Raw genomic sequence first — 256 nt, 5'->3', positions numbered from 1 at the left:
ACTTGTTAGAATTACAAGACACCAAGTAAGGAAAAGTAAAGAGAAGTGGACAATGCTAGAGTATTTATAGGGATTCAGTCCCCTTGACCTACATCCATTGACTTGATCTCCCAATCAAAGATTTTCAACCCCACTTCACTATATCGGTGGAATTAATAGCTTTTACCAAGCTTTTACAAGGTGAGCTTCAAACCCAAGCTTTAAAGTGCTTACAACAAGCTTTAAAGTGCTTCCCACACTCTAATTTTCCAAGAAA

Source organism: Theobroma umbraticum, unplaced genomic scaffold (genome assembly GCF_002168275.2).
Source record: "Theobroma umbraticum cultivar Fairchild unplaced genomic scaffold, ASM216827v3 scaffold_251.0, whole genome shotgun sequence".
NCBI classification, from domain to species: domain Eukaryota; kingdom Viridiplantae; phylum Streptophyta; class Magnoliopsida; order Malvales; family Malvaceae; genus Theobroma; species Theobroma umbraticum.
Note: the sequence above shows the minus strand (reverse complement) of the source record.